Here is a 23302-nt window from a genome sequence, read left to right as displayed (position 1 = left end):
ATCCTAAGATAAAATTTTTCCAAGATAATCTTATTTATTCTTCTGGTAGTTCGTGATGCTTTTCAATGTTTCTCACCAATGCTGCAATTTAAGCACATCAATTCTTCTTTGATTTGCTTCTCCATTGTCCAGTTCTCACATGTGACTGAGGCTATGGGAAACACCACAGCTTGGTTCAGGCACAGCTTAGTCCAAAAAGTTACAGCCATGCTCCTCAACACTTTAAACAGGACTTGTGCATCAGATTTACAAAATGCAATATGCCATTTGATTTTCGGACACTTTTCCATGAGCATTGATTGTGCATCAAGCTAAATTAAATCCCTTTAAATGATTATAAATAGACAGATATAGCTATATTGACATATATTAGTACAATTTTGAGGATTTTAATTTTAAAAATTTAGCATTAGATTTCAAAATAGACATTGAAACCATTTGAAATAAAAACTTATTTGCAAAAGTTCTGGATGATACGTTCTTACTGTATATCTCAGAGGAAAATGCTTCGGGGAAAGATACTGAAATGGATACTGTAGATTCTTAAAGACACTTTGGACTATTTTGATGAGTTTTAAAAGAAAGTCAGATTAGTCCCATAATAGAAATAGGGAGATTCAATGAGTTCATTTCAGAAATTTATCTTTATTATAACACTTAAATGTGAAAGGTATATATGTGATCTAAAACCCAAGGTCAGTACCCCACAAAGGTTGCACGTATCTTCATAAATTTGCTTTGTTTGGGAAGAGAGACAGAAAAGGGAGCAAGGAATTCATTCAGAACTCAAAAACTTGAATTTACGTACTACACTCAGTACTATTGATTGCCCTTTCCTAACTACAGGAATAAAATAGATGAAACCAATATATACTCATATATAAAATAAGTACTTCTTTAAGAATCTACATTCCCTATGACACCTTGTAAAGATAAAATATTTACTTAAGCTCTCTGTAGCGTTGTGGACTGCATGTGTTTTGGCATTCTTTTCTATTTTGAGGATAAAGGAAATTCCACATTCTAACCGAGCCCTACACCTGCAGTTTCTTGCCACTCGATTCCATCATCATTTATGTATCTAAAGCAGAATTCAGGAAATGTTTCAAATGCTAAGTATCATTCTATCGCAAAATGGCTGCAATGTTACTTACTGAAAAGACAGAAGGGGCTCAGAGCCAGAGAATTCTGACATTTAAAAGTCCTGACACTCTTCAGAGACTCAGACCCAATTATGGGACAAAGAGGGTCTTAGAGTGGCAGGACTGTGCAGCTGGGCAGCACAACCCACTTTCACACGATTTCCTCTTTCTTCATGAACCTATGACTCAAAAGGTCAGTAGTTTGCCATTAGGTCTTCACCCTAAACTTTGAATTGGACTATGTTCAGGCATTCATTATGATTATTCAGTAGCAATATAGTCTTCTATATTATAGAAAGGGCATATCCTTGATTTAAATTAGTTTGAGGAACTGATTATTAAATAACATGACTCCTGACAATATTTAACATTATTATTCATATGTTGAGCTGGTATGCAAAGTTCAAATTTTAAGTTCTCCAAATTTAAGGATCTCCATCTTGAACTCAAGTGCTGGAATTGTTCCCCTGATTTCTCCTTATCTGCTCTCTAAGCATTACTATTGAAATGGTGTCCACTTTTTCTAAATATATGAGTAGTAGTCTCTTGGTCTATAATGACAGATGTTCCACTAGGTGATGAATATTGGCTTCTAATAGCTCTCTAATTGAAACAATTGAACTAGGAAAACTGCAAGTAGCAGAACTGTGCTTGAATTTGCTGAGGCTTGGGAAAGAAAGCATAAAAGCAACTTTGTGCTGACTATGAGAATCCCATCCCAAACGTGAAGGCTGGGCTGGGTTATGACCTAGTATGCGTCCTCCTATAATCTCATAGATTATATATGCAATTTGGACTCAGAATCTTGTGTAGTCTTTGGACTCACAGCTTATTCTTATATAAAGGTAAGATTTATCTAAAACTAACCACAAATCTTACAAGTGTTTCCTATCAAGGAAACATATCCTTCCCGAATAACTTACTGGATATTTTCCCTTTTCAGTTAAATTCTCATGCAATGATAGGCACCTATATCAAGATTTAGTACCTTTACATAGGTATTGCGTTACTGAATGAATTTGTGCTTCCTGACACACACACTTCGAAATAATAACGTAAATATTTATAATTGTTCCTAATTTGCCTGTCTGTGAAGCAATACGTGTGAATCTAAGATGAGAATCACATCACATTTACAAAACTCAGCAGACCTTGAGCAGGGCGTTAGGTCAAAAACAGGGGAAAGTACTGAAAGGACCACCCGTTGGAAGAGTGAGACATCATCGAGCTAACAAGCGCTCCTGACCACTAGTTCATCACTTTTTTTAAAAATTTAAAGTACATTGCTGTTTTTGTGTGCCCAGTTGATTTCGGTTCTAAAATAACATTTACCAAGTTTGTGGTAGCCACATAATGATCATACTTCTGAAATTGTGCATTTTGAGTGAAAACACATCTACTGAACACAAATCAATTAAACTAAAATTCTGACAGGCAAAATCCCTGCTTAGCATTTCAAATTACATACCTGTTCATTTTTCTCTTAAAAATACTTTTATGCCGAAGTGTGAGTTAGGTGTAAGGAAACATGGCAGAAAAAAAATAGAGGTCCAAAGTCTTAGAGAAAATTTAGAAAAAAAATTGCGCCTTATTTTGCTTTCACTTACATGCTAAAAGAAATTTCTGTCATCTTTTTTTGCGTAAATTGGATAACCAGTGTAACTTATCCATGATTTCCCTGTGTTTAGGCTATTTGGGTTCACAGTGGTCCTGTGTTGTTATTGCTGTTAGATGCTCCCAAGTAAAGTTGTGGCTCATTGAGACTCTTAAGTACAGCAGAATGAAGCAGTTCTTAATCCTATATCATTCTCACAATTTTAAAAAATTATTTTTTATGTTTTAACCCATTGTTGCAGCCACAGTGTTAATAGATCTGCTTGAGAATCTTCCTCTTTTCCCCTGATCTTTCCATTTTACCAAGCGATGATATTTTTCACCAGGGACTGGTCTCTCCTGATAATATATCCAAAGAATGTGAGACAATCTTGACACACTTGCTTTTAAGGATTATTTGGGCTATACTTCATCCAAGACAGTTTTGTTTCTTCAGGCATTCAGTGGTATTTTCAATATTCTGCAGAAACGCTATAATTCAAACCTATAAATTCTGCTTCAGTCTTCCTCATTTCACGTCCAACTTTCACATGCATATCAAGCAGTTGAAAATACCAAGGCTTGGGTCTCACAGACCTTAGTCCTCAAAGGGACGTATTCACTGGAGAACAATTTAAATAGGTCTTGTGCAGCAGATTTACCAATTCACTAAGTCATGATCCACACAAGATGAAATCCTTCGCAACTTCAATCTTTTATACATTTATCATGATGTAATTCATTGCCTATCAGATTTTTATTCTGTGGTGGCCTGTGTGTTGCTGTGATATTGGAAGCTATGTCACTTGTATTTCAAATGCCAGCAAGCCACCCAAAATGAACATGTTTCAGCAAAGCTTCCACTCTAAGAACAGAATACAAAGACAGATTCATCTGCCTACTTTGAGGAGGCAGCCACGGAAAACCTTATGGATATTTGTGAGATAGTTAAGTAATTAATTAAAGGGTAACATGATTAGGAATAGTGCTTGAGGATGCCCCCCTCAAATCAGGAGGACCTCAGTGTGTAACTAAGGGGGAGTTACTTTGTCAGCGCAGTCTATAGTGGTGAGTGGATGGAGGAAAGGCTGGGGAGTGAAGCCCTGGTGATCCACATTCCCTAATGGAGCACAACTGAGTTGGAGGAGAAAGAGCTGCAAATATACAGGAGCTGACAAGACCGAAGGACCCACCCTGATGCAGCCCTGGGTGCCGGAGAAGAAATGCAGAGACCCCTACCAGTGCTGAGATGTTTCCAATGCTACTGTATCCAAAGACTTTCTACCCACTGCCCACCCACTGGCCTGTGATCTTCCACATTCTGCATCATTGCATGTGTTTCGTGAGTGTGAAGAGGACTTTATAGATTTCTGTTGGACATGTGGGCTAATATTGGACTTATGGACTTGATCTGGACTGGGCTGGGATGTTTTTTCAATGTTCAATTGCTCGTGTATATACATTTCTTTCTTATTCACATGTGTGTCCATGGATTTGTTTCTGTAGTCTACCAAGACTAACACATTTACTTTGAGGACTAGGGAGCATCTGAACCAAGCCACGGTATTTTCAATCAATTCATATGCATGTGAAACTTGGACATTGAATAAAGAAGATGGAAGGAGAATCAGTGCATTTGAATGTGGTGCTGGGGAAGGATATTGAAAGTCTCGTTGGACTGCTAAAAGGACAAACAAATCTGTCTTGGAAGAAGTATGGTCAGTGTGCTGCTTGGAGACAAGGATGGAGAGACTTTGTCTTACATAATTGGAAGAGAATAGACCCAAAAGAGGGATATCGTGCTTGGTAAAGCAGAGGGATAGCAAACAGAGGAAAGACTTCAATGAGATGGCTTGGCACAATGACTACCCCATGAGTCCTAACATAGGACCCGTTGTGAGGATGGCAAAAGTCTGGGCAGTCTCTTTTTGTTCTGCATGTGGTTTCCGTGTGTCCGAACCACGTTGATAGCAATTAACAACAACTAGAACAACAATTTACTGGTCCTATTGTGATGACTCTGTGTTCATTCACACTGAGTTGCAATCCAAACCAAAGTAGCAGTCCTTGTGTTTCATGAGCAATTTCTTTAAATCACTTACAGCAAGTGTGATTGTGACATCTGCATATTGAAGATTTCTAATAAGCTTTCTTCCATCTTATGTTGCCTTCTTCATAGAGTTCAATTTTCCAGATTATCTGCTTGGAGGGTTACCCAAATGATCCAGTAGTGGATGGAACACTAACAGAAGAGATTTCTGGGTATGAGAACTAGACATCTCAGTGTCAGGAGGAGAAAGTTTCCCAGACTCTCAAGACAGGACAGCAAGCAAAGGAGCATGTTCCAGATGCATGCCTGCATGTTAGAGACACCTGAAAAGAGGATCTGTAGCACAACAACCAGAAATTACAAGCTAGAGCAGTCAGTGAGCTTCCTGATCAACAAAACAAGGTAGAGGCCAAGGGACCATGTAGTCGGAAGGTTAAGGACCAAAGAGGTATACAGCAACTCAGTGAGAGGAAGTACTGTGGCTCAAAGACTATATTCTTAATATCTTATGATCCTGTTTTGTGCTTATCTGTTAACTTTCCTAGAAAACCCGTATAATTTTGAGTATTGCCTCTGAGTTCTGAGGGCCATTGTGATATTTTCAAAATGGCAGAGAACTAGAGAACCTACCATGGGAGGAATGGTTGATATCAGAATAGAGTAAAGAAGGATGGGGAGTGGAAGTATGTCTGGCCTCTGTGTGGCAATTGGCCTTGGACGAGTGTGGAATTGAATTCTCCTTGTGTAATCAAAGGAGGTCAGATGTGGCCCTCTTATAATTCCCTCAAACACCAAACCCACGTTTTAGAAAGATATCCCTCATACATCTGTAACGAACTGTTGGTAGATGGTAGACAATGAGGAACAAGCCATGTTCTAGGAATCTTGAAGAATTTTACTGAGCAAAGGAAGATGTAGGGAACAAAGAGCTTCCCATTTGTTTTTGTGTTTTTATTGTTTTACTATGCAGAGATGAGAAAACATGCATGTTATAAAATACCCAAGTCTTTCATCAATATTTCACACGTTATCATGGACATATTCACATACCAAGACTCAAACATGCCCAGAAATTCATAACATAATTAGAAAGAAAGGGGACTGAATAGGCTTTATTGGCATGTGAGAAGATGGAAGGTTGATAGCTAAGGACAATACAAGGCGACAGAAACCAGAGACTTTACAATTAATTTTGGAAAGGTAGCACATGCATTATGTGAGTGTGTGTGTGTGTGTGTGTGTGTGTGTGTGTATGTGAGATACAGATAGTCCAATTTTGTCACTCTGTGCCCGGGCTTACAATCTTTCTGATGTGAGCTTTCTTTTTAGCCTGGGCGGTCACTTTTTTCTCATTTAGAAAGTTGGCAAAAAAACACAGAGAATTAAAAATTTACAGGATGTATTGAAAACAGGATTTATTAACTTCACATTTTCTCACTAGGAAGCATTTATACTGTAATGAAAATAATAAAATCCAATGCAGAGTTCTGGAAGCGTTTTTTTATAAGCCTGCACCAGGAGGCCTTCATTTGTGTCACTGGGGAATTGAATTTTGTATTGGAAAACGTTGCTGAAATACATTCAGTTCTATATTTGCTATACTTTGATCTGGAAATGCAAGGGAATATAATAGAGTTACTAAGTCTAATATTATGTCAGCAATATGCTTTAATTTTTAAAATACTTATACATTTCATGTTCGTCAGTATGTAACTCATAGAAATCATGGATAGAGAAACAAAAGAAACTGTCTCAAAAAGAAATGTAATTTTTAGTTTATAAATCCATTTCAAAGACAGTTAGATATATCAATCTCCATTTTAACAATGTATTTCAGGTATAATGAACATATATACATATAGATATACATATATCCTTAACTTAGATGCATAGTATCTCTAGCCTGACACTAAAAGAGAAACATTGAGATATTATTACTGTAAATTAATCCCTAGGCCATTGCTCTTCAAAGTGTAATATTCTCAGTTCTGTTAGGTGATGGTTGTGGTTAGTTATTTTTTTCTTTTCTTTTACTGTATATTTGAACACATAAATGAAAGGTAAGAACCACTAATTTTATAGATGCTACTTGAAGAGATTAATATTACTTAGGCAAAATCAGAGAAATTTCTATGAACATTTGCATTTGACTTTTTCTCGTTTACCCTTATTGTTTTGGATCATCAGGTAGTTTTTAGTAGTGAACACTTTTCTCTTTGTTGCATTTTCAGCTGAATGTCTTTGAATTACAATTTTAGTAGTTGTTCCAAGGATTACAACACCCCACATTCAACATTATTGTATCATTTCTCTTATTATCATTTATGATATTTGAAGCTAATTATTTCCATTAGCTTTTTGCCATCCTCTTTCTGTTATCACACATATATTATTAACCCCACCACATTGTGTTATCTTTTTGCTTTAAGAAATCAATAATATTAAATAGATTAGAAATATTTTTCCATTTTTAAAAATATTTATCATTACAATTTATCTATAACCTGATCTATATCTGCAATTTCTTTCTTTAAAAATAAATGTATTTTGTATTTTCGTTCTGATATTTTGTATTTTATATTTTCTTTAAAATGCTTCATAGCACCCTCAGTTTTAAAGGAGATAGTGGTTATAGAATATAAGCATGAATTTTTAAAAACAGTTTTAAAAAATGTCACATTGCTTTGTGACTTTCATTGTATCTAACAAGAAAGATAGTTCTACCACTAACGTTTTTATTTAAAAGTATCATGTTTATTTTCTCGTTTTAGCCATTTCCCTCTAACTTGTCTGAGTATTTTACACTTAGTTATATATATCTTCTGTGTGGTTAAGTTCTTACAGTTTAGTTAATGATCTGTTCTATATTTCATTTGCCTCTAGAAAGCTAATTAATATTAGAAAATATCCACTAACTTCCAGCCCCATGCCAAAAAAAACCCAAAAAACTCTACCAGCAAGACTGAGTGGAAAGTTGTATTTCACCTTTGCCAAACTCCACTGAGGTTCCCCAAACTCATTTCAAGTTGATATCAGAGAAGCTTGAGTGGGGATATGGCACTTTTATTCCTGCTGAATAGTATCTAATGCCCTGCCATCACTGGAAAATGTAGGATCCTGGATTTGCATCCTCACTTTGTAGTAACGTTCATGTCCTTGTTTTGCTCCTATCAGAGGAGTTATGCTATAGAATCAGGATTTCACCACTGATCAGTCACAACCCAGTCCACTCCCACTCAGTTGATTCTGACTCATAGTGGCCATATAGGACTGAGAAGTACTACTTCTGAGGGCTTCAAAAACTTTTTTTTAAATGGGTTAAAAGTCATTTAGAGAAATTGTAGCTTAAAAAATCCTAGATTTAATCAAAGATTACTCATTCAAAAAATGTGAGAAATATTCCTTTGAATATGTCTAAAAATCATCAAAAAGACAAATAACAGGCATATTTCTAACAAAGAAAAATACGAAAACTAGTTTTTAAAAATGCAGTACTTCACATATAGTACAAAACAACTTGAATGACATTGATTTTTCAATAGAAATGAAAAGTTGAAGGTCAAAAGGAAATCACTCATGCTTTTCAAATGCTGAAGGAAAAGGAAAGTTAACACGGAATGAGCGTTGAACCTTTTGTTGAGGAAGGAAGAGGAGGTTAAGACAATTTATATGAAGAAAACCTCAGATAATCGGTTGTCAGACTACTTATCTCTAAAGAATAAATAAAGAAAAGTTCATAAGCAGAAAGAGGCATTGAAGGAATGAACTTTGGAATACAAGAAAGGGAAAAAGAAACTAAGAACCAAAGCAGTGGGTTAATCCGATAGATTTTATTCTTTTAATTTGTCCATATTATATTTAATGGTAGAAGTAAAACCTGCAATATTGTCTTATGCATGTCATAATGTGCAAGAAAAAATGTTAGTATAAGAAGAAATATAATGTGTAATAAATGGTGAGATGTAGTGTGCTCATGAGTTGGAAATGTTAACTTAGTAGAGATAATAATTCTTGTCAAGCTGGTATATAGGTTTAATGCCATTTCTATGAAAACGACAATCAAAAGGGTTTTTTTATACATAGAAATAAACAAAAGCGTTCTAATTTATATATGAAAAAAACAAATGAGCAAGAATGACTAAAATAACATCAAAAAGAATAAACTAAAATCAGTTTGCCATATTTAAGTAATATTATATAACCAAAGTAACCAGGTGTATTGTTTCACTGGAGGGATTGACATAGATTAATAGAAGAGACTATAGAAATTAGACTCATATAGACATGATCATTAATTACTTTACAATATTTCAGAAATAATTCATTTAGAAGAATTTCCTTTTTAACAAGTAATACGAGAGCAAGGGGATGTCTAGGATTGATGGGGAAATGAATAAGCCTTGTCTGAAATGTCACAGCTCATACACAAATAACATTAAAAAATTAATTATTGATCAAAATATCATTTTAATAACAATAAACTTTAAGCACAGTAAACTGTACTAACATATCACAGAAAACTGTTGGATCCAAATTGTTCAACCACCATTTCTCTGTGACTGTTTCCTACGGTGGTGTTCCTGTGACACTGGAAATGATGTCGCTGATATTTCAAATGCCATGAGGGTTAGTCAAAGCGACTAGGTTTCAGCAAGCTTACAGACAAAGAACAGACAATAAAAAAGAAGGACACTGTCCATTTCTGAGGAATTAGCTACTAAAAACCTTAGGGAGAGCATTGAAAGCCTTGTGAATAATGTCCAAAGATGAGCCCCTTAGGTCTGAAAGCACTCAAAATGTAACTGCGGAGGAGCTGCCTTCTGAAAGAAGAGCTGATCATAATGAAATGGCTCATGTAAGGCCTGGGGAGTAACGCCTTTGAGAGCATCCTTGGCTTATGAGACACGACTCAAAATGAGAAGAAACAGCTACAAACACCACTAAGTAGTTAAAGTTGGTTTAAACAAGGTATGAATCTAGAGAGATTAGAGACGTTTAAAAATGAAATATGTAAGAGATTGATATCCTAGGTATTAGCAAGATAAAACGGACTTGTATTTACCATTTTGAATCATCAAATCACGTGGCTTACTATACCAAGAACGACAGATTCAGGAGGTATGGTGCTGCATTCATTGCCAAAAAAGGCATTTGAGGGTTCATCTTGATGTACAGTGCTATCTAGGGCAACATGATATCTATTTGTATACCAGGAGCTCCAGCCACTGCCACGATTATTCAGATTCATGCTGCAACCACTAAAGCTAGTCGTGCAGCCATTGAAGAACTCTACCAATGTCTTCAGTCGGAAATTGATGGAACATGCAATCATGATGCAATGATAATTCCTGGCAATGGAAGCACAAAGTTGTAAACTAAGAAGAAGGAACGTTATTTGGAAAACATGGTCCTGGTGATAAAAACAAAGCTGGAACTTGCATGACAGAATTACACAAGACCAACAATATCTTCTTAAGAAGTACATTGTTTTTCAAAGCACATGTGGCAACTCTAGATCTGGATTTCTCTCGTTGCAATACACAGAAATCAAATGGAGTACACCTGGTAGAAGAGACACCACAGGAGCTCAATAGCAGAAATAAATCAGGTCTGGGATTGGCTATGCAACAACCCATCAATTGCTCAAACTGCAGTTCAGGATGAAGCTGAAAACACGAAAACAAGTTTTTGAGAGCCAAAATCGAATTTGGAAACCATGTCAAGAATGGATTTGCTGCACTGAACACTAACGACAGAAGACTTGAAGAGCTGTGAGGTGACATCAAAAAAATGATTCTTGAAGAAAGCAAGAGGTCATTTAAAAGACGGAAAAAAAGTAAAGATCAAAGGATGTCAGAAGAGACTCTGAAATTTGTTCTTAATCAAAGAATGGTTAAGGCAAAAGGAAGATATGAAGTCAAAGAACTAAACAGGCCATTTCAAATGACAGCTAAAGAGACAAAGTCAAATATTATAATGACATATGCAAAAATCTAGTCAGAAAACTGGAAAGGAAGAATACACTTAGCATGTCTTAAACGGAAAGAACAGAAAAGCAAAACAAAATTCAAGACTCAAATTGCAATATTGAAAGTTTTATGGGCAAAGAAATGATGCAAGATGTATCCAAATAAAATGGAAAGAATCCAGAAAGGCATCGCAACCAGACGCATCGGTTGACATTTACCCGGTTCAAGAAGTAGAAAGAATAAGATCCAATGGTACTGAAGGAAACAAACTCATAGCTGCACCTAAAGGATTAACCAAAAACGTGGCTCCAGGAATTGATGGAATCTCAGTTAAAATGCTTCCACAAGATAATAAATCAGGAAGTCTTAAGTACTAAGGAATTTGGGCAGCTGCTAGGTCAACTGACTGGAAGAGATACATATTTGTACCCATTCAAAAGAACAGTGACCCAACAGAATTCTCAAACTAAGCAACAATAGAATTAATACCGAATGAAAGTAAAACTGTTCTGAAGACCATCCAACAAGGGTTGAAGCAGTCCTTTGACAGGCAGCTTCCAGAGGTGTGGGTTCAGGACAGTTTCGGAAAACGACATGGAATGAGGGATATTAATGTCATATGGATTTTGACTGACAACAGAGAATACTAGAGAAATGTTTACTCGCATTTTACTATTTCAAGGTATTGAACTGTGTGGGTCATAACAAACTACGGAGAGCCTCGAGAATGGGATTCTAGGACATTGCATTGTGCTCATGTGGAACTTCTACATGGATCAGGAGGCAGTTTGGGAGCAAAACGAGGATATACTGCATGTTGTAAAATAAGGAAAGATCTGTGTCAGGGTTGTATCTTCCCACTATACTTATTTAATCTGTATGTTGAGCAAGTAAACAAAGAAGTTGACTTGTCTGAAGCAGAAGGTGGCATCAGGAGCAGAGGAAGGCTTATTAACAGCCTGCACTATGCAAATCGCACAATCTTGCTTGCTGAAAGTGAGGAGGACGTGAAACACTTACTGATGAATGTCAAGGATTGCAGCCTTCCTGATGGATTACACTCAACGTAAAGAAGACCAAATCCTCACAACTGGACCAATAGGTAACATCATCATAAATGGAGAAAGGGTTGAAGTTGTCAAGGATTTTTGCTTGCTTATATCCACAATCAATTCTCATGGCAGCTGCAGTCGAGTGATCAAAAGACATATCCCCCAAGTACTGACGAACTATCATATTATTTTGAGGACTTTGGTGCACCTGACCAAATCTATGATATTTTCAATTGCTTTGGAAGCATGTGAAAATTGGACATTGGATAGCAAAGATGAAAGAATAATTGATCCTTTTGAATTGTGGCACAGGAGGAGATTACTGAAAGTACCATTGATGTCTAGAAATTCAAACAAATCTGTGTTGGGAGAAGTAAGGCCAGAGTGTTCCTTAGAGGCCAGGATGATGAAACTGCATCTTACCTACTTTGAGTTTCAGGAGAGACCAGTCCCTGGGGAAGGCATCATGTTAGGGGAAGTAGAGGGGCAGTGAAAGAGAGACAGGCTCTTAAGGATATAGATTCACACTGTGGCTGCGCCAATGGCCTTAAACCTAGGGACAATTGTGAGGATGGCTCAGGACAGATCAATGTTTGTTTTACTGTGCAGAGGGTCTCTATGGGTTGGGATCGACTAAATAGCACTCAGTAAACACACGAACAACAACAACAACCTTTTCAAATTTAACAGCATTAGCTCTGTACAGACTTCTAATAAGGTGAAATTCATTCTAAAGACTGGGAGAAAAATAGTTTCAAGCCACATATCTGACAAGAGACAAACACCTGCAGACCTAGAATATGTATCTTAAAATGAAACCTCAGCAGTAAAATATAAAGAAACAACCATTGAAGGCCCAACATGATATTTCAACAAATAAAATATGACAGAAATGATTAAAATATTCCCTATCACAAGCCAAAAGTATCCACAATTGCTCACACTGTGGTGGCTTGTGTGGTGCTGTGATGAGGTAGGCTAATACCCAGCAGGGTCACCCAGGGTGAAAAGGCTTGAGTGGCGCTTCCAGGCTCAAGACAGACTGAGGGAATGAGGATGTGGTCCGCTTCTGAGTCAATAAGAACTGGAAACAGCAGGAATACTAGCCGAACACTGTCACACATAGTCCTTGAGGTTCAATCTCTCCGTTCTGAAGGAACTCAAAATATGTCTAAAGGAGGAGCTGCTACTAAAAGTAGAGCCTACCACAATGACTTGGCTGGAATACAGTTTTGAGACCATCCTTTGCTGAATGAATTAAAATCAGGAAACTGTATTTCAGTGTTGAATTATGAGAACGTTTATTGTGCCAACATGGCCAATGAAAACGTGGGATTAATTGAAGGGTGGAGAGATAAATGGCTCGGTGAGTCTCACTTTTCTTGTTCCTGGCTCTTTGATCATCGGACCAGTGTGCAGCTGCCTTGCTTTTCTTGCCTCTATTTGCAGGCTACACTACCTGTGGGACACCTAACCCATGAACTGTGTCTCTGTAATTTGAGGTTCCTTCAAAACATGTTTCGTCACGCCATTGGAATTTATATCACTTGATCTGGGGACTGTCGGACCCTGTCATCTGGCTGACTGTTGGTGACCTGCAATGCTGTTTGCTGCCTGTGCTGGGATAGCCCGCTCTCATGATCCAAATTCTACCCTACAAATCTGGCTAGACCAGAGGATGGATACTGGTACAGATAGGAACTGGAAACACAGGGGATCCAGGACAGATGATCCCTTCAGGACCAGTGGTGAGAGTGGAGATGCCGGGAGGGTGGAGGGAGGGTTAGATGGAAAAGGGGAACCAATTATGAGGATCTACATATACCTCCTCCCTGGGGGGTAGACAACAGAAAAGTGGGTGAAGGGAGATATCAGTGTATGAGATGATAAAAATAATAATAATTTATAAATTATCAAGGGTTAATGAGGGAGGGGGACAGGGAGGGAGCGGGGAATAATGAGGAGCTGATGTCAGGGGCTTAGGTGGAGAGCAAATGTTTTGAGAATGATGAGGGCAATGAATGTACAAATAAGCTTTACATAATTGATGTATGTGTGGATTGTGATAAGAGTTGTATGAGCCCCTAGTGAAATGCTTTAAAATAAAAAGTGCCCACACCTCCACAGTTTTCTCTGTTCTTGATAACTGGCCTTGCCTGGTATATCCTTTCCTGCTTTGCTATTATTTCTCTTCCCTCTTTGCTTATCCATTTTTCCGTGACTTCCTGTTTCCTTTTTTCTTCTTCTGTTTCTCTTTTCCCCTTAATCTTCCCTAGTCTTTACTCTTTTTTCTCCTTCTCTATTTATTTTCCTTATTAGTCTCTATTTTTCCCTCATGTTTCTGTTTTTTTCCTTTCTGGTACATCTTATTGTATTTTTCCACTTTTCTATTTCCATATCCGTGTTTTTATTTGTCTTTACTCATATTTTTCGCTAACAAATTATTTTTCTTTGCTATCTTTTGCCTGCATTCCCCTGTTATTATTATAATTGTTTTAAAATATTTTCTTTTTTACTAGTTCTTATTTTGTCTTAGTTTTTCGTGTTTCATCCAAATGGAGATAACAGCTATGTCTACAATGCCCAACCAAGCCTGTATTTACTGCAACCACATCTAGTGGACCATGGCTGATGCTTATCTCTGCATCAACTGGCCATTCATAGCAGGAAACACTAGCAAATGTGACTGCTAGTGTATCATGTGAACAGCAAACCAAGACTGCATTCATATTGAAGCCACCAAGAGACAGGGGTGAATATTCATGGTCTCATTATTTAAATACAAACAAAAATACAAAAATGTCATAGAGAAAATAGAAATTTTCAGTTCACAATGATATAAAATAAATGAACTCAATGAATTGACTATTATATAGATCCAGAAGACCATTACTACTAAGAAAATGCATAGGAACTAATTGATAAGGAATTCTAGAGGGCAATAATTAGACTCGTACCATAGATTGAGTGAAATATCAAATGCTGCAGAAAGCAGAATGAGAAACACAAGATTATTTTAAATTCCATGAATTACTACAAGAGTTAACAAAATTAAGACAAATTAGAATCCATATGTCATGACCTTCTTTGGAGGTGGGACTGAAATAATTGGCTCCCTGGAGGCTGGCCATTCTCTCTCTGCCTTCATTTTTTGACCGTGAGCCACTCTGAGACCTGCCAGTGCCCAGCGATTGGATCCATATGACTTTGCACCCACCAGCCTGTGATCCTTCTGTATTGTGCATCATTGCAATTAGCTAAGTGAGGGTCTTATTGACTAGTACTGGAATTAGGGACTTCTGTTGGACTGGGCTGGGATGTTTTCCTAATATATAAAGCTTCTGGATATAAATTTCCTTCTTACATATATCTGAGTGTCACTGAATTTGTTACTCTAGACAATCTAGCCTAACATACCATAGAGAGCAAACCAAATCAGTAAATAAAAACCCAGACTCTAAATACTAAGATTCCAGAAATAATGTGCTTCAAGAGCAAAGGAATAAAATTGAATTAAACAAAGACCAAATTAGTGAGTTTGAAGACAAATGTCTCTATTTTAATCTGCTTGAGGAAAAATATATAAAAAAAGAACAGTCAAAGAATGTCTAAGAATTATGTGGATCAGAATTCTAGATAAGACAGAAGTACAAAAAAAACAGAGAAAATTATCCAAGAAGTGCTGAAAGAAAGTTTTCCTAACATCATAAAAGAAAAGGGGATATGTATTCCCAAAACTATAGAAAGCCCTAAATGGAATCCAAAATGAAACTCACTACTATCAAGTCTTTGCTGACTCATATTGACCCTATAGCACAGGGTAGACTTAAACCTGTGATCTTCTGAGACTATAACTCTTTATAAGTGGGTGCAGAAAATAACATTGTTCTTCCACAGAGCGGCCGGTGGTTTTGAACTGCTGACCTTGCAAGTAGCAGCCCGACATGTAAGCACGAGGGCTCCTCCCACACAGAAGAGACCTTCCAAAATTACTATAACATGCCATAACCAAACCTTTCAAAACAAAGGGCCAGAGCAGAATCTTTGGAGAAGCTTGAGGAAAATTAAGTATTTACAAAATGGAAATGATAAGACCACGCTCAGATTTTTCAGGAGACCTCATGAAGGCAAGAAGACAAAGGGGTTCTATAAATAAATCTGAAAGAAAAAAGTTTTAACCATGAATCATATACCCAGTAAAACACAAATATGAAATTAGGATATTTACAGATAAAGGCAAATTAAAGTGAAAAAAAATTAAAAAACAGAATCTTATATGGAATAATAGATGAATCTGGGGAACAAATACCACCAACAATAGACAATAACATTAGATTAATATATATGATAATACCACCTAGATATCAATTCAGATGTAGAATTGCTCAAATTTAGACATACATACAAGACTGAAAATAGGATACAACATAATTCTCAAATTATAGAACAGTATTATTTATAGCACATGTAAGTAAAATTTCTCTGACGATCATCCAACAAAGGTTGCTGCAGCGCTTTGACAGGGAGCCGACAGAGATCTAACTGGACACGGAGAGGATGAGCAATGAGAAAGCTTTGCTGATACCACATGCACAGCTACTGATGACAGAGACAATCAGAAATAGGTTTACTTGTGTGCTATTGATTATGCAAAGTCATTTAACCGTGTAGATTATTATAAACTATGCACAGAAGTGAGGAGAATGGGAATGCCAGAGCATTTGGTTGTGCTCATTCGAAACTTGTACAAGGATCAAGAGGCAGTTGGGCAGACAGAACAAGGAAATACTGCATAGTTTAGAATTAGGAAAGGGGTGCATCAGGATTGCATCCTCTCAACATACTTCTTCACTCTGTATGCTGAATCAGAATACCTGGGTGATATGAAGAAGAATGTAGTATCAGGATTGGAAGAAAGCTTATTAATATGGTATGATATGCAGGTGACACAGCCTTGCTTGCTGAAAGTTTGGAGGACTTGAAGTTCTTGCTGATGAAGATCAAGAATTGCAGTCATCAGTATGGTTCACAGCTCAATATAAAAATAGACCAGAATCCTCACCTTTGGACCAATAGGTAACACCATGAAAAATAAAGAAGTTGTCAAGGATTTTGTCATACTTGGTTCCATAATCAATGGTCATGGAAAGGGCAGTCAAGAGAACAAAAGGTGCATTACGTTGGCTAAATCTGTTGCACAAGTCTTCTTTAGTATATTGAAAGGCCCTGATATCACCCCGAGGACTTAGTTGAGCTTGACTTAAGGCATGTTATTTTCGATTACTCATATGTAATTGACATTGAATAAGACATTGGATAAGGATAACATTGAATAAGGATGATCGAAGAAGGATGAATGCGTCTGAATTACGGTGTTGACTAAGAATATTGAAAGTAAACAAGCCAAACTCGCTCCCAGCAAGTCAATGCTGACTCAAGGAAACCCCCCTGTGGATTTCTAAGACTGTAACTGTTTATGGGAGTAGAAAGCTTTCTGCTACAGTGCTTCAAACTGCTGGCACTGGGGATTGCAGCCCAATGGGTAACCACTACACCACAAGAAATAATTCATGTGTCTTGGACTAAGTATGTCCAAAGAGCTGCTGACAGGCAAGGATGAAGGCAAGATTTTGTATTATATATTTGGACACACGTTGTCAGAATTGACCAGACTCTGGAGAAGGACATCATGCTTGATAAAGTGGAAGGGCAACGAAAAAGAGGAATCCCTGATGGATTGACGCAGAGGCTGCAACAATTGGATTAAGCATAGGAACTATTGTGAGGTTCACACGTGACCGGTCCATGTTTTGTTCTGTTGTTCATAGATGCCAATTGATTCACACGTGACCGGTCCATGTTTTGTTCTGTTGTTCATAGATGCCAATTGAGTCAATGGCACCTAAAAGCAACAACAATAACAACATATAAGCTTTGTTGATGTTGCTTTTCTAAAGAACCCACCCTTTGGCAATTTTTCCAGTTCCAGATTGCATACTTAGAATAGATACATAAATAATTGTCAGAAGCCCCATAATAGGTGCTAGCGTATAGGATAAAGCCTATTATTATGGGAAGCTAATTGGAAACCTTTGGAAATGCTTCTACCTAAAAATATTAAATGGATAGTATTATAGACTTCCTGGAGGGATTTCAGAGATTAACGCCATTATCAACTCACCTGTCAGGTCAGTGAAATAAAATAGGCGGATCTTAGGAAATAAAATGTGTTATTGTAAACTTTATCATGCAGTGGCTATAGTTGCAGTTGTTCCAGATGTGGTTTCATTGTTGGAGAATTTTTAAAAATCATTTTATTGGGGGCTCATACAATGCTAATCACAATCCATCCATCCATCCATCCATCCATCCATCCATCCATCCATCCATCCATCCATCCATCCATTGTGTCAAGCACATTTGCACATTTGTTGCCATCATCATTCTCAAAAGATCTGCTTTCCACTTGAGCCCCTAGTATCAGCTCCTCATTTTCCCCCTCCCTCTCCGTTACCCTCTCCCTCTTGAACCTTTGATAATTTACAAGTCATTATTATTTTGTCATATATTACACTGTCCATTGTCTCCCTTCACCAAATTTTCTGTTGTCTGTCCCCAAGGGAGAAGCTTATATGTAGATCCTTTTAATCAGTTCCCCCTTTCCACCCCACCCTCCCTTCATGCACCCATTATCTCCACTGTCATAACTGATCCTGAGGGGTACATCTGTCCTGTATTCCCTGAGCTTCCAGTTCCTATCTGTACCAGTGCACATCCTCCTGTCCAGCTGGATTTGTAAGGTAGAATTGGGATCATGAGAGGGATCAGCTGGATTTTTAAGGTAGAATTGGGATCATGAGAGTTGGGGGCAGAAGAATTTTTAAGAAGTACAGGAAAGTTGTATGCTTCATCATTGCTTCACTGCACCCTGACCGGTTTGTCTCCTCCCTGAGACCTTTCTGTAAGGGGATGTCCAGTTGCCCACAAATGGCCTTTGGGTCTCCACTCTGCACCCTCCCCTCATTCACAATGATGTGATTTTTGTTCCTTGATGTTTTATTCCTGATCCCTTCCATATCTTGAGGTCATGCAGGCTGGTGTGCTTCAATGCTTCTATGCTAGATGGCTGCGTGCTTATCTTCAAACTTTTAAGACCCCAGATGCCATATATTTTGGTACCTGGGCACCATCAGCTTTCTTCACCACATTTTTTTATGCACCCATTTGTCCTCAGAAATCATATCTGGAAGGAGAGCACACGGTGATATGCCTTTTTCTTCTTTGATGCCTGAAACCTGATCCCTTCTACACCTTGTGGTCACACAGGCTGGCGTGCTTCTTCCGTGTGGGCTTGGTTCATTCTGAGCTCGATGGCCACTTGTTTATCTTCAAGCCTTTAAGATCCCAGATGCTATATTTTTTAGTAGCTGGGCATCCTCAGCTTTCTTCACCACATTTACTTATGCATCCCTTTGTCTTCAGTGATAGTATTGGGATGGGGAGCATCATGGAATGCCAGTTTAATAGAACAAAGGTTTCTTGCATTAAGGAAGTACTTGAGTGGAGGCCCAAAGTCCATCTGCTACCTTAGTACTAAACCTATAAATATATGCACGTAGATCTATTTCCCTACCATTCTATATAAATATATTTACGTATGCACATGCCTGTATTTGGACCTCTGTAAATTCCCTTTATCCCCTAGTTCTTACCTCTATTTCCTTTTACTTTTCCCTGTCCCACTATCATGCTCAGCCTTCATTTGGGTTTCAGTAATTCCTCTTGGTTGCATTACCCTTGATCAACCTCTACCAGGCCTCCTACACCCTCCTCGCTGCCGATTTGGACCACTTGTTCCCTTGTTCCTGAGTTTCTTTCCCCCCACCGACCCCCCCCCCTTCTCCCTTGTCTCCTGAAAGGTCAGCCCGGTTGTTTTCTCCTCAGATTGTTTATCCAGGTATGTTCCCTTCTTGATTTGCTCCATTTCGGGGGGTTCAGACCATGCTGCTTCCTCACCATGTAACTCCAGAAATGTCCTCTGTCTCAGTCTTCCTCATAAGGGGACAGTGTGATAGATGCTGTTGTCATTTTCCCAGTCCCCTGTGTCCCATTAGCTCCCATCAGGGACGTCATCCTCTGAGCATCTTGTCCAAGCGTGGGGCCATTGTTTGAGAAATTAATACTTCTTTTTGAATTTGGTATGAAGCTTTTAATCTGATCCATGACTTTTTCTCAAATTTGCTTTTAAAGGACCATGATAAAAAAATTTCTTCTTTAGGAAACACAGGTAAATATGTAATAAACAGTACAACATTAGCAGTGAAGAAAATAATCAAAAAAAATTTTCTCAGCACAGAAATATTTGGAATATAGAAACCAGCAATAACACACACACACAAACAAACACACACACCACAATCATAGAAATTATCTGATATGTCTCAATTATACTTGTGCAAATTTATTAAATGCAGCAGTCAGGAGAGAGATTTACAGAATGAATAATAAAATAGGTCCTATCAATGTGCTGTTAACAGGAGAATCACCTTTGTTACAAAGACAAAATTAGATTAACAATAAAATTATGGGAAAAAAATAAAATCACCTGTAAGCAAACAACAAAGAGTTTTAGTGACAAAATTAATTTCTGATAGAACACTCTGTCAGGAAAAATTCAGCATGAGAGAAAGGAAAGGAATTTTATAATGATTAAAGGGTCAATTGAACAAGAAGACATAACCATAGTAAATATATATATCTTCAATGAAAGAGTCTCAAATTATATTAACAAACCTCTTATAAAATTGAAATATATATTTCTATAATAGTAGGAGTTCTTTTTTATAAACCACTCTTGATTACAGATAGAACTGGCAAAAAAAACTCAACAAAGCACAGAACATAATAATATATATGCATATATAAATATATATACATTACTCTACACCCAGTAATAGCATAGTATACATTCCTCTTCAGTACACATCAGAACTTTGTCCAGAACAGAACATACATTGAACCATATATGAAGTCTCAATCAGTTTTAAAACATCAATATATTACAAGCATTCTCTCAGATTGCAATTCTATAAAATTAGACACCGGTAGGAAGATCAAAGGTAAAATATCAAACACCTGGTCACAAGTTTTAAAACACCAGCTTTTCTGTGGGAGAAAGACTAGGCTTCTTAGTCTCATAAAGAGTTACAGCCTTGAAGATGAATGTGTGCATAAGTAAGTGTGGTGAAGAAGGCAGATGGTGCCCAGCTATTGAGAGCTATAGCGTCTGGGGAATTAAAGGCTTGAAAATAAACAAGTGGCCATCTAGCCCAGAAGCAACAAAGCTCACATGGAAGCAGCACGCCAACATGTGTGATAATGAAGGGCCAAGGGGATCAGGATACAAACAACAAAGGCAGGGGGTGAGGGGTGTGGGGGGAAATCATATCATCATGAATGAGAGGAGTGCATGAGGGGGACCCAATGTCCATCTGTAGACAACTGAACATCCCTTGCAGAGGGGTAGTGGGGAGGAGATGAGTCACTCAGGTTTCAGTGTAGCAACAATGAAACTCAAAACCTTCCTCTAGTTCTTGAACGCTTCCTCCCCCTCAATTATCATGATCCCAATTCTACCTTGCAGACCTGGTTAGACCAGAGGATGCACAGCGGTGCAGGTAGGGATCTGGAAACACAGGGAATATAGGACAGATGAACCTCTCAGGACCAACGATGACAGTGGCGATGCCTGGAGATAACGGGGTGTAGAAAGGGTGAACCGATCTCGTGGATCTGCATATCACCTCCTCTCTGGGGATGTGCAACAGGAAAGTGGGTGAAGGGTGATGCAGGGCAGTGTAAGATAAGATAAAATAATAATTTATAAATTATTAAGGGTTCATGAGGGAAGGAGAGGGGGAAGGGAGGGGGAGGGAAAAAGGAAAATGAGCTGATTCCAGGAAGCCAAGCAGAAGGCAAATTTTGAGAATGATGAGGGCAACGAATATATAAGGGTACTTTACTCAATTGATGTATGTATGGATTTTGGTAAGAGTTGTATGAGCCCCAATTAAAAAAATATATACTGCCTCAGAAACCCACAAGAGTACTTCTAGTCTGTCCTATAGTTCGCCATAAGTCAAAATTGACTGTATGACACTGAGTTTAGTGTAGTTAAAAACAACTGGGGAAGAGAATAAATAAAAAATTAAACTAAGGAATTAAATAAACCAAATCATTATGATATAAAGAACACAGTGTTCAGAGGATAATTTATTTTGTAATACTTTACATGCACACATAAAGAAAGAAAAGCCCAAATCAACATTCTAACCCAACATCTCCAACAACTGGAAAAAGAGCCCAGACAAATAAATGTGTAGTCACTGTGAGAAAAGATTAGAACAGAAATTAATGAAACAGAAAATGAATAAAAAGAATCATCAAGACGAAAATTGATTATTTGAAAGGATTAACAAAATTGACAAATCTAAAACAGGGACAAGGAGAAAATGCAAATAATATAAAAAGTACTGAAACAGGTAACATCAAAACAGAACTAACAGAAGTACAAATAACCGTAGCACAATGTCATAAAGGGCGATGCACTCCAACACATTTGAAAACCTAGAAGCCATGGGTACAGTTTGAGGAACACACAGTCTAACAAAGATTGAAGTATAAAATCTTAACAGGCACATCACAAAGAAGAAATGGATCAGATTTTTAAAAATTCTAAGTCACAAAAAACATCCGGACCTATAGAGCTTCCCAGTGACTTTGAGCAACTCTTTCTAGGAAGAGATGAAACCAATTCCACTCAAACTTTGCATAGAATAGAAAAGAATGTAAGTCTTCCAAATTCAGTTTATAATTTGAGCAGAAACAGCACAAAAAATGAAAAAAAAATTCCCTTTCCTCCTCACCTCCTTTTTAGTTGATTACCATGTGTACCCCTGGATTTGGTCTGGCCCCCGCTATACTACCTGGACCTCCCCCCTGGAGTGTTGGTACACAGTAGATTTTTTTTCCCCATGCCCCTTTTGCATTTTTTTAAGCTTTCCTCAGCAGACTCATGTAGTACTTGTCCTTTTGTGCTTGCCTTACTTCACTTAGCATCATTTCCCCCAGTTCTTCCCATGCGGCATGTGCTCCATGCATTCATCACTGCTTTTTAGAGATGCATAGCACTCAGGTGTATGTATTACCACGGTTATTTAATCCATTCATCTGTTGATGGGAATTTGGGTTGTTTCCAACTCCTTGTGATTGTGAACTGTGCTGCGATGGGGGAGAGGGAAAGAGGGACCAGACTTAAATCCAGTGTTCTGAGAAGGGAATGCGGCATGCCAGCATGGAGAGAGGAGCCAGTGGAGGGGCCTGAGGGCTCAGCCCCATACCAGCTACAAGTACAACTGCCCCTCCCCCAAGAAGAATTTACTTCAGAGGACAGCACTGAAGCTGCAGCTTGGGGAGAGGGACACGTCTGATCAGAGC

This window comes from Tenrec ecaudatus, chromosome 2 (assembly GCF_050624435.1).
Source record: "Tenrec ecaudatus isolate mTenEca1 chromosome 2, mTenEca1.hap1, whole genome shotgun sequence".
Taxonomy (NCBI): domain Eukaryota; kingdom Metazoa; phylum Chordata; class Mammalia; order Afrosoricida; family Tenrecidae; genus Tenrec; species Tenrec ecaudatus.
This window is presented reverse-complemented; position numbering follows the sequence as displayed.